We start from the raw sequence: 459 nt of genomic DNA on the forward strand, positions 1-459 counted from the left end.
GGGAAGATTCACATCCCCCAGCCCTGAGCCCCCGGGATCCGCCCTCTTCCTGGCTGGCTTTCCCAACGCGTGTGTCGGAAGCAGACACCACCCCCTTGCCACGCAGCCATCCAAGATGGCCCCTGCGACACGCCCCCTCCCACTCCCATCCCTGCGGGCTCCGGTTCCTCCCAAGCCCCGGGGGTTGCATAACGGGGGAAAACACCAGAACGCCGAGGTCTGCAGCCTGTGGAGCCCCAACCTCAGCCCCCAGCCCCCCGTCCTGGTACCCCGTCCCTTTAAATTCAGAGCTGGCTCAGCCCTCCTGGCTCCGGCGTCCGGCTCCTCCTGTCTGAATCACCACCAGGACACCCCTCAGCAGCTTTACTGGAGAGGGGGCTATGCCCAGACTCGCCAAAAACACCCACAGATTCTCCACTCCTCCCTGGCCCCAAGGGCTGACGCCAGCTGCTTCCCTGG

This window comes from Carlito syrichta, unplaced genomic scaffold (genome assembly GCF_000164805.1).
Source record: "Carlito syrichta isolate Samal-C Ts95f unplaced genomic scaffold, Tarsius_syrichta-2.0.1 Scaffold306441, whole genome shotgun sequence".
Lineage (NCBI taxonomy): Eukaryota > Metazoa > Chordata > Mammalia > Primates > Tarsiidae > Carlito > Carlito syrichta.